At 46.0% G+C, this 11,417-nt stretch overlaps 1 long non-coding RNA gene across 1 annotated transcript; it reads right to left on the bottom strand.

Moving 5' to 3' along the window:
* Positions 1-511: 511 nt before the first annotated feature.
* LOC144506207 (uncharacterized) lies at positions 512-5,165 on the bottom strand. Its single transcript, XR_013499861.1, has 3 exons — positions 5,092-5,165; positions 3,663-3,927; positions 512-1,970 (listed from the first exon to the last, which is right to left on the bottom strand). It is a non-coding gene; the product is annotated as an uncharacterized LOC144506207 (long non-coding RNA).
* Positions 5,166-11,417: the final 6,252 nt, after the last annotated feature.

Below are 11,417 nucleotides of genomic sequence, written 5' to 3'. Positions count from 1 at the left end.
ATGAAAACAGGTCCGGAACCATTTGAATAGCAGTATTGGTGAAAGCGAACACCACATAAAATGTCTGCACCTATGGATCATTTCACATGCTAACAGGAGACTAAGAAGAAATAGGGATGAACTCGTTGGGGTGCTTAAGATGGTTAGGTGATTTGACAGAGTTGACAAAATTTTCTCTGTTGGGGCGACTCCAAAACAAGGGTTCAAACCTTCACATTGGAACAAGAGCATTCAAGGCCGATGTCAGGAGACATTTCTTCACACAAAGGCGAATAGGAAACTGAAATTCTCTCCTCCAAAGAGCTATTGAGATCAATTGAAAATCTCAAAACTGATTTTATCAGTTATATTCTGCCAGGGTTGACAAGGGGCTATGAAGCAACGTGGGTAGTTGGTGTTAAGATTCCGATCAGCCATGAAAGGCTGAACAGGTTCAAGGGGCTGAATGGCTTCCTCCTGCTCATATGTTTCTCATTTATGGCTGCATCAGAGAAGTGACAAAGGATCCATTTTGTCATTTATTTTCATTGATGAAGTTCCATACGGGAATATAAAAGTATCCGGAGAGGAGGTTTTATTTTGTTCAGAGCATAAGGCACCATTGATTCCACTCAAGTTCCCTTCAAGCCAGTGTAGGGCATGCCTCCCCTTTTATTTATGGAATACACACTCTATTAAAGTCCAGATGTTTTGCTACGACCAGCTAAAAGTAAAGTTAGCGCCTGTTTTGTTGGAATGTTCACGGTGCCCACATCTTGATGCAATCAAGAATTCGAAACAGTTGGAGAGTACAAGGTTGGCTGGCGGGGAGCGTGTGTTACCTGCTCTGAATGTGCTTGACGACATCTGTGCAGAGCTCCCCACATCCCTCCAGGAAGGGGCACAATAATGCAGAGAAATATAATAGAACACTCGAACTCTTAAAGCGACAACGTTTGATATTTGCCTTTCTGGTGCGGTGCATGGAGTGGGGGAAAAGAAGATTTTCACTTTACATTATGTACCAAGGCAGGTTGCGAGAATTGTCCCAATACGATGCATGCTGCACCATAATGTATTTGGACGATTGTAAAATGAGTAGCAGGAACAAACTCAGCCTTGGGAAGAACCACTTATGTAGGATCTGTTCCCTTGAGGCAACACTTAGGAGAATGCAAAGGACCGAGTTCAGATTGTTGTAAATACATTTTACCTGAGGTTGTCTGCTGGCTTCTATTCAGAGAAATCTTTTCCATTTTGCATAATTTTAAGTGCAAATCATAGCAAGTTAACAAAAAAGCAATGATCGCAAGATTCTTATCAGGTTGAATGCAGCCTTTTTCTTCTGTACCATGTTATGACATAATGCATTGTATTATTCTGCTGTCCCATTGTGTTAAATGTATTGATAAATGTACCACCCTTAACTGATTCTCTAATGGAAGGAGTAAGTGCTGTAAATTCCTGTGGAGATTGATTGAGAACTACCTCGTGATTCTGCTGGCTGCCAGATTGGTGTGGTGCAACTTCCAATGGAACGCCCTGGGTGCCAGGAACAGACTGTCCTACCCTGGCTGCCGAAGCCTGCATGCTGCTACGGTGTTTCTCCTATCACTCACTCAGAGGCATTTGCTGGGAAGGGACTGGCAGCGATCTGAAAGTCACCTAAATATTCCCGTGCTTTGTCCCTCGCGCTATTGTTTGAGGCTGATTCCCGGAGGTGCCCAGTGACGTTTGTAAGGTCTCGGAATCGCATGGTGGTTGTCCTGACTCTGCTTCCAAGATGCTGGCTTTAATTTTCTCTTGGATTTTGGCCCTTGACGTTTTGAATTGATCGGTACGAGCATTCTCGAGAGCTGCTCGAATTGTATGCAGAGGCCAGTGTTGTTGTTTGTTGCCCCCATGACAACCTGGGGAGAAGGCAGCAGTTGCCAGACGGAACAGGCTGGGAGGATCTGTAACACTACTCAGAGACCAGTTGACATTGGGTCCTGCAAGGAGAAGAAAGATTGATGTAAAAGCTCTGTTGTAATAATAAGTGGGAGCTCAGAGACACAAGGAGGCAAAATAACCAGACTTACATAATATATAAAAACAGTTAATCGACCAGAAATATTGGGCAGGGTTTCCCAGTGGTTTCAGGTCTCAGATGAGGATCCCGGCCTGCCCTTGCTGGGAACTATTTTCCCAGATGTGGCTCCTAATTGGCTGCCTCCAGTCCTGATGTCCAATTAAGGACGATTGTGGGGTAGGGGTGGAGTACAGGGGGCATGGAGGTGGGGCTCCCCTCAGGACTAGTAACTCTAGAACCTTGGCAGCCTCACCGAGCAGGCCTTGGGTGCTCTCCTGCTTCTCATGGCTCCAGCATTTAGGCCAGCACTTCTTACACATGTACTTTATCTCTTGGTGCCCTGCAGTGGTCCTGCAGTAGTAGGTTCATCAATCGAAATATTAACTTTGTTTCTTTGTCCTCAGGTGATGGAACGTTCCCATAATTTCTTGCTTCTATTCCAGATCTTCAGCATTGGCAGCATTTTGCTTTCCTATTGAGAACACACTGCACTTAGACCTGATTTCCCTGAGGTATGTGGTCCAGCATTGTTTGTTTTCAGAGCAAGCCAATATTATACAAGGGCTAGGCCCCTCTAGGCCTGATGCCCGTTTCAGGTCTGGGCCCTGAATGCCTATTTTGTCTATACCAACGAGGCGAGTGGTGCACTTGCATCTTGAAGCATGTGCTTCAAGTTATGTCATAGAATCTCTACAGTGCAGAAGGAGGCCATTCAGCCCCTTCAAGTCTGCACCGACTTTCTGACAGTGTATCTTACCCAGGCCCTCTCCTGTGCCCTATCTCCGTAACCCCACATATTTACCATGGCTAATCCATCTAACCCACATATCTTGGGACACAAAGGGACATGGCCAATCAACCTAACCGGACTGTGGGAGGAAATCAGAGCACCCGGAGGAAACCCACGCAGACACGGGAAGAAGGTGCCGACTCCACACAGACAGTCACCCAAGGCAGGATTTGAACCCGGGCCCCTGACGCTGTGAAGTAGCAGTGCTGACCACTGTGCCACCGTGCTGTCCTAAGGTGAGCTTTTAAGTTATATTTATTAGTGTCACAAGTAGGCTTACATTAACACTGCAATGAAGTTACTGTGAAAATCTCCTAGTCGCCAAACTCCGGCGCCTGTTCGGGTACACTGAGGGGAGAATTTAGCACGGCCAATGCACCTAACCAGCACGGCTTTTGGACTGTGGGAGAAAACAGGAGCACCCGGAGGAAGCCCACGCAGACATGGGGAGAACGTGTGGACTCCACACAGACAGTGACCCAAGCTGGGAATCGAACCTGGGTCCCTGGTGCTGTGAGGCAGCAGTGCTAACCAATGTGCCACCGTGCGGCCCTGGAAAAGCAGGTGTGTGCGACACCAACCAGTTTCTTAAGCCATGGGGGCACACAAAATGAAAAAAGTCACACACAGGCAGTTGACAACAAGCAGACAGGGCTGCCTGATTCGCTCCAACGACAGCTCAGAAATGGGAAACTCAGTTAGAACTTGCCTGGAAAGTATTTTGTACGACATTTTTCCTTTGCTGGACTAACACAACACGGTTCACACTCTGGTGCAAATCAATCACGACGTTTTAGGCAGCTTTGGAGCTCAGAGCATTACCTCCCTTGCTGTTCTCCAGTGCATTGCTGAGAGTTCAGTCTCCTGCCTGGCCTGACCTCTCGTTCTCTCTTTCCTTCTGCCGTCATCTGTTAAATTTCCATTGTCTTGTCTGAAGGCTGGAGGAAAGGAATAAGGAAAAAAGGGGCAGCGAAGCAGCCTAAACAAGCAAGCACTTCACATTATTCAGGAAGAGTTTTCAAATCATTTCATCTGAAAGTGCCAAAATCAACAAGAAAGGATAATTTCTTCAACACCCCCACAAAATCTGCAAACAAAGCAAGAGGAAGAAAGAACACCAAATAGCAAAAAACATAAAATTCAGAATGAAATATTTTCATTCCTGGGTGGTCAAATCGATGACACAGTTCTTTTCGATTTTCTGCAAACTGTGAAACAAATGTAACCACTCAAATATTATCTAACTTTCTCCTGAAATTATTGCGGGACTTTGGTTGGTAGTAGATGGATCCCTTTGCAGCCCAGAAACAAGTATCCCCAAATCTCCACTCAACAGTCATTTAAAAAAAAATCATTCATACATAGGACGTGGCCGTCGCTGTCTGGGCCAGCATTTATTGCCCATCCCTAGCTGCCCTTAAACTGAGTGGCTCGCTAGACCATTTCAGAGGGCAGTCGAGAGTCAAGCACATTGTTGTGGGTCTGGAGTCACATACTGTGAGGCAGCAGTGCTAACCACTGTGCCACCGTGCCAACCTAACATTAGCTGAGTTCCTGGATTAATGGTCTTGCAATAATATCAAAGGCCATTGTCTCTCCTGAGTAAATTAGCATCATGGGATTAATTCAAACATCACTTCCTCTGGTCCCACTAGTACCCAAAGTGCCGAGTTTAGCTGATATCCTGACACCCACTTGATGTTGTTATACCTGCAGTCCTGACTACTAGTGAAGCCTGACTTTGGATGATCGCTTTTCCGAAAGCCCCCATCTCATTTCCTATCTCTCTCCAACTCAATTGCATCCATCAACCAGCAAAGAATCATATCATAGGATCATAGAATCCCTGCAGTGCAAAAAGAGGCCATCTGGCCCATCGAGTCTGCACCGACCACAATCCCACCCAGGGAAGGTGGAATATCTTGATCAATACAGCAATAATGTTAAGCAACTGAGTTTGGCGTCACAGTGCAGCCAAGGCACAGGGACTAAAGCTTATGATGACTGAAAGCTGCATGATAAGTGTAATCACACTGCTCCTCCGATCTCTGCAACTTGCAATTTTAAAATGCTATAGGTGCATGAAGTGAGGGCTTGGCAGTGAAGGAACACTGGAACAGGAATAAGCCAGTCAGCCCCTCAAATCTCCTCTGCCATTTGCTTAGATCATGGCTTACCTCTAACTCAACCCCACTCACTCGTCCCTGCTCCATTATCTCTGACACCCTCCCCACAACAAAAATCTAATCACCCGATTCCGAAGTTTGCAGCCATTGTTAGCCTCCAAGCGAGAGCATTCCAGATCCCTGCTATCCTTTGCTTTGCGTCCAACAGGCATTTATAAACTGCTCGAGTTCCACAATCGTACAGCCAGCCTCTCTTGAGTATCTGTTATTCTCTGCATTTCTTCCAAGGGTGTGACACTTTCTCAGACCAGTGATAGCTTTCCAAGTTCAGCAAAAGGTTTCCAAACAGCCATTAAACGCTTTGCCCCTCCCTCCCGACATCTGAACAAATATGCTAATCGGATTTACAAGATGAACTGTTTAAACCATGTGTGTGGCAATTGTTCAAGCTGGACTGGACTCTTCAACAAACAGTCTGAACAGGAATGTCTATGAGTTCGAATCGGAATATTCGTCCTCAGTGCTGACTGCGGGTAGGCTTCCCAAAAACCAAATAGTCATTTGAGTTTGATGCAAAGGAAGCAATGTTACTGAATCTCAATAAGGTCCAGTACAAGGTTCGAATCCCGCCACGGCAGATGGTGGGATTTGAATTCACTTAAAAACAAAAATGTCTGGAATTAAGAATCTACTGACGACCATGAAAACATTGTCGATTGTCGGAAAAACCCATCTGGTTCATTAATGTCCTTTAGGGAAGGAAACCTGCTATCTTTACCTGGTCTGACCTACATGATCGGTGCAGGCTTGGAGGGCCGAAGGGCCTGTTCCTGTGCTGTATTGTTCTTTGTTCTCTGTACATGTGACTCCAGAGCCACAGCAAAATGATTGACTCTTAACTGCCCTCAGGCATCTAGGGGTGGGCAATAAATGCTGGCCAGCCAGCGATGCCCATGTCCCACGAATGAATTAAAAAAAAACACAGTCTTCTCAGGCAGTCCCTTGGGATCGAGGATGACTCGCTTCCATTCCAATTCATGGGCTCTGAGTTGGTTGATAATTCCAGTACGCGATCTGCAGTCTCTGCCAGATGTGGGACAGGTGGTGTTTGAAGTGTTGGTTAAAGGGATAGTTTGGAGGTTTGTGCGCTCCTGTCAACATTTTGACTCCACCTCTGCACATTTCTGATGGAGCCTCTTGGTGTGTTCAGCATTCATTCCCGAATGAGCCTGCTCCATTGTGGTCAGTCATAAGGTCTCACGCGGGTCAGCGGGTATGTCCAACATCTTCAGGATGCTTTGATGACATTGCTAAAGTGTTTCTGCTCCCCTCCTGATGCTGCAACGGTGGCACAGTGGTTAGCCCGGGTGCCAGGGTTCCGGGTTCAATTCCAGCCTCGAGTGACTGTGCGGAGTCTGCACGTTCTCCCCGTGTCTGCCTGGGTTTCCTCCGGGTGCTCCAATTTCCTCCCACACTCCAAATATGTGCGGGTTAGGCTGATTGGCCATGATGAATTGCCCGTTAGTGTCAGGGGGCTAGCAGGGTAAGTACATGGGGTTACGGGGATAGGGCCTGGGTGGGATTATTGTTGGTGCCAGCTCGATGGACCGAATGGCCTCCTTCTGCACTGTAGGGATTCTATGATTCTAACTGGAGTTCCAGGTTGTATGCAGTAAAGGGAATAACACATGTAAATTTGGGGTATACTACTTCTATACATCTCACTGTCAGCTCCTGCACTTTGTCTGATACTGTACAGTCAAATTCCTTCCAGTTCCAAAGGTATTGGACTTGAAACATTAACTCTGTTTCTCTCTCCACAGATGCTGCCAATACCTGCTGAGTTTATCCAGCATTTTCTGTTTTTATTTCAGATCTCCAGTCGCTGCAGTGTTTTGCTTTTCTACTGCTTTACAGCTCAAGTCTGCCTCAACATTCACTCCAGCACGATAGAATCCACAGAATCCCTACAGTGCAGAAGGAGGCCATTTGGCCCATCGAGTCTGCACCGACTCTCTGAAAGATTATCTTAGCCAGGACCACTCCTGCACCATTTTCCCTTTAGCTCCTTGACACAAGTGTTAACAGGTGGAGAGTATTCCATCACACTCCTGAATTGTACCTTGTAGATTGGGGCGAGGTTTCAGGGAGACAGCAGGTGAGTCACAGAGTTCCCAGTCTCTGACCTGTTCTTGATGCCACATGTGGCTGATCCAGGAGAGCTTCACTAATCCTCAATCATTGCTTTTCTTTACCTCACTGTTGGTGGTCCCACCTTCAGGTGTCTTGGCTTTAAGTACTGGATATCCCTATCTAAGCCTCACAGTCTCACACTCTCTCTTTATCACATTTCACCATGTGTTAAAATGACTTTTCATCTGTCCTACTATCCACTCGAGCCATTTACCATGGCTCACCTGCACTAAGGGGCAATTTAGCATGGCCAATCCACCTAACCTGCATATCTTTGGAGTGTGGGAGGAAACCGGAGCACAGCGAGGAAACCCATGCAGGCAAGGGGAGAATGTGCACATGTCCACATGAACAAAGAATAAAGAACAAAGAAAATTACAGCACAGGAACAGGCCCTTCGGCCCTCCAAACCTGCACCGACCGTGCTGCCCGACTGAACTAAAACCCCCTACCCTTCTGGGGACCATATCCCTCTATTTCCATCCTATTCACGTATTTGGCCAGACGCCCCTCAAAACTCACTTTCGTATCTGCTTCCACTACCTCCCCCGGCAGTGAGTTCCAGGCACCCACCATCTTCTGTGTAAAAAACTTGCCTCATACATCTCCTTTAAACCTTGCCCCTCACACCTTAAACCTATGCCCCCTAGTAATTGACTCTTCCACCCTGGGAAAAAGCTTCTGACTATCCACTCTGTCTATGTCCCTCATAATCTTGTAGACAGTCACCCAAGGCCAGAATTGAACCCAGGTCCCTGGCACTGTGGGGCGGCAGTGCTAACCACAGATTTGATTTGATTTAATTTATTATTGTCACATGTATTGGGATACAGTGAAAAGTATCATTTCTTGTGCACTATGCAGACAAAGCATACCATTCATAGAGTACCTAGGGGAGAAGGAAGGAGAGAGTACAAGATGTAGTGTTACAATCATGGCTATGGTGTAGAGAAAGATCAGCTTAATATATGGTAGGTCCATTCAAAAGTCTGATGGCAGCAGGGAAGAAGCTGTTCTTGAGTCGGTTGGTATGCCCATTGTGCCACTGTGTCGTCCACCTGGCACACCCAGTTAAAGGGAAATGATTCACTTCGCAACCCAAAGCTGCTAGGTTGAGAGGTTTTGGATTTCATCTCAGTGACAACATTAACTTTCATTTGTATATCGCCTTTAACGTGGCAAAACATCTCAAGGCACTTCATTGAAGTGTTAAACATCATTTGACATTTCGAGTGGATAGTAGGACAGATGAAAAGTCATTGTAACACATGGTGAAATAGGATAAAGGTAGAGGGTGAGAGACTGGGAGGTTTAGAGAGGGATATCCAGTACTTAAAGCCAAGACAGCTGAAGGTGGGACCACCAACAGTGAGGAAAAGAAAAGCAATGATGAAGGATTAGTGAAGCTCTCCTGGATCAGCCACATGTGACATCAAGAGCAGGTCAGAGACTGGGAATTCTGTGACTCACCTGCTGATTCCTTAAAGCCTCCCTCCAATCTACAAGGTACAATTCAGGAGTGTGATGGAATACTCTCCACTTGACAGAGAGGGTATTGCCGCAATAACACTCAAGAAACTCCACAGCATCCAGGATGTCACCAGCAGCACATAATGCTTAGTTAAATCTTTAAGAGACAAAAGATTTGGGGTGAATTTCAACTGCCGGATGTGTTTATCAAGGTGTTCTTGTCCAGCACTCCCATCCAAAACTTGCTGGAATATGAAACTAAATATTCAGTTGTTCTGGCTCTGAGATCAGCAGGTAATGACTCAGTTGTGAGTTTCAGGTCTTAACAGATCACTGGATGATTTCGGAATTCGGATAGATTGAGTGAATAAAGTCTCAGCTTGCAAAGTTAGAAGTTGCAGTCTATGAACTGTGCGTGTGAATGGTGAACCAACTCATACAGCACCCCCATGTCCATCATTATTTTATGGAGGCCCATTCTCCAATTCTGAACTTGTTAGCATTAAGTTGGAAACCTCAACATATATTTATATAGTGCCTTTAACATAGTGTCCCAAGGCAGCTCACAAAAGCATTAATAAATAAAATAAGATACTGGATCACATAAGAAGATATTATAAGTTCGAAGACCAAAAACGTATCAGTTATGATTGAATGGCGGAGCAGACTCGATGGGCCGAGTGGCCTAATTCTGCTCCTATGTCTTATGGTCTAACTTGATGATAGAGGTCTGATTTAAGAAGGGTCTTCAAGGCGGAAAGAGAGAAATGGAGAGGTGCAGGGAATTAATTCCAGAGCTTGGGGCCGAGGTATGGTGGTGCAGTGGTTAGCACTGCTGTCTCACAGCGCCAGTGACCCAAATTCAATTGCGACCTTGGGTGACCGTCTGTGTGGAGTTTGTATGTTATCCCTGTGCCTGCCTCTGGGTGCTCCAGTTTCCTCCCACAGTCCAAAGGATCGTGGGTTAGATGGATTAGTGTCAGGGCGACTAGCATGGGATAGGGCCTGGGTGGAATTGTTGTCAGTGCAGGCTCGATGAGCTGAGTGGTCTCCTGTACTGCAGGGATTCATTCTCTGAACTGAACGTATGGCCAGCAATGTTGGAGCAATTATAATTGGAAATACACAAGAGGTCAGAGTTAGAGGAATGCAGATACATCGGAGGGTTGTGGGGCTGGAGGAGGTTCCAGAGATATGAAAAGGTGAGGCCAGGGAACAATTTGGAAACAAAGATGAAGAGTTTTAAAATCAAAATATTGGTTGACTGAGAGCCAGTGTAGGTCAGCAAGAACAAGGATGATAGGGAACTGGACTTGATGCAAGTTAGGAAATTAGGGCGGCACAGTAGCACAGTGGTTAGCACTGCTGCCTCACAGTACCAGGGACCCGAGTTTGATTCCCGGCTTGGGTCACTGTCTGTGCGGAGTCTGCATGTTCTCCCCGTGTTGTGTGCGTTTCCTCGGGTGCTCTTGTTTCCTCCCACGTTCTGAAAGACATGCTGGTTGGATACATTGGCCATGCTAAATTCTCCCTCAGTGTACCCGAACAGACGCTGGAGCGTGGCAACTAGGGGATTTTCACAGTAGCTTTATTGCAGTGTTAATGTAAGCCCACTTGTGACACTAATAAATAAATAAAATATTCAGCCAAGTTCTGGATGACCTCAAGTTTATGGAATGTTGAACATAGAAGGCCAGCCTGGAGTACATTGGAATAGTTGAATCTGGAAGTAACAACAGCCTGTATGAGGGTTTCAGCAGCAGTTTAGCTAACACAGGGACAAAGTCAAGTGATGTAATGGAGATAGAAATTGGTGGTCTTATTAATGGTGTGAATATGAAATCGGAAGCTCACCTCAGAATCAAATCTGACAACAACGTTGTGAGCAGTCTGGCTTACTCTCGGACTCTTGCTAGGGAGAGGAATGGAATTGGTAGCCAGATAACTGAATTTGGAGTGGGACCAAAAGTAATGACTTGACTGTGTGGAGATTGCATTTTCTCCCCGTGTCTGCGTGGGTTTCCGCCCGGTGCTCTAGTTTCCGCCCAGAGCCCAAAGATGTGCGGGTTAGATGGATTGGCCAGGCTAAATAGCCTCTTAGTGTCAGGGGGACTAGCTAGGGTAAATGTATGGGGTTATGGGGATAGGGCCTGGGTGGGATTGTGGTCGGTGCAGACTCGATGGGTCGAATGGCCTCCTTCTGCACTGCAACAATTGTGTGATTCGCCGCCATTTTGAACTCTGCCAGTGATGCCATTTTGATTGAAAATCAGCTCTTGTCTCTATGAAGGAGACAGGAACCCAGGACTGTTTCTGTTGCTGGATGGGATGGGAGGGTGGCGGCAGGGGAGAGTCCATCAAATTAAATTCTCTACGATGGACTGAATGACCTCTCTGGCTTGATATCTCTCTGTGATCTTGCAAAAACAAGAAATGTTATGGATTACACAGCTGGCTGTAAAATCAATTTTTCTGGTGTTTTTGATTATCGAACACTGGCTTTTCCACCCAAAAGGCTTCTTCAAGAATGTTGTTTTTTCTCTGAATGGAGTATTTGGATCTTGAAATTAAAACATTGTATTTTTTTTGCTGCATTAAAATTTCCTGAAGGATCATTTCAGCTACTCATATCTCAGATATCAGGACCAGGAACTCCCTCCCTCCATTCAGCGTGGGACATCACAAGCCTGAGGTCAAGAATTTAACAGCATGGGGGGAAAATCTCTGTAGTCTTCCTAAGGATAATAATACAATTTGAAAAGGCGGCTCCCCACATAATTCTGTTTTA

Source organism: Mustelus asterias, chromosome 17 (assembly GCF_964213995.1).
Source record: "Mustelus asterias chromosome 17, sMusAst1.hap1.1, whole genome shotgun sequence".
NCBI lineage: Eukaryota > Metazoa > Chordata > Chondrichthyes > Carcharhiniformes > Triakidae > Mustelus > Mustelus asterias.
Note: the sequence above shows the minus strand (reverse complement) of the source record. Positions and strands in the feature narration are given on the sequence as shown.